We start from the raw sequence: 287 nt of genomic DNA, 5'->3' as shown, positions 1-287 counted from the left end.
GTAGGGAATGGATAAGGTGTGTCTGTGTAGGGTCTTGATGAGATATGGTGCTTTGTAGGGGATTCCGGCCTGTGTAGGGGATGGATCAAGAATGACTCTTCCAGGCATGGAGGGTCATGCCAGGGGTGGATGGAGTGCAAATCTATAGAGGATGAAAAGCTATGTAAGGCTATGTAAGAATGAAGGACTGTGTAGAGAATGGATATAGTGGGGCTGCAGCTCTGTAGAGAACAGAGAGCCACATAAGGGATCAACACAGAGAGGGGCCATACAGGGAGGGAGGGCAG

At 49.8% G+C, this 287-nt stretch overlaps 1 protein-coding gene across 1 annotated transcript in view; it reads right to left on the bottom strand.

The window, feature by feature from the left end:
• LOC103804912 (atrial natriuretic peptide receptor 2-like) overlaps positions 1-287 on the bottom strand; it is a gene marked incomplete at both ends in the record, with an annotated part of 3,584 nt that overhangs the window by 1,780 nt on the left and 1,517 nt on the right. The window lies entirely within an intron of this gene.

This window comes from Acanthisitta chloris, unplaced genomic scaffold (genome assembly GCF_000695815.1).
Source record: "Acanthisitta chloris isolate BGI_N310 unplaced genomic scaffold, ASM69581v1 scaffold19856, whole genome shotgun sequence".
Taxonomy (NCBI): Eukaryota; Metazoa; Chordata; class Aves; order Passeriformes; family Acanthisittidae; genus Acanthisitta; species Acanthisitta chloris.
Note: the sequence above shows the minus strand (reverse complement) of the source record. Positions and strands in the feature narration are given on the sequence as shown.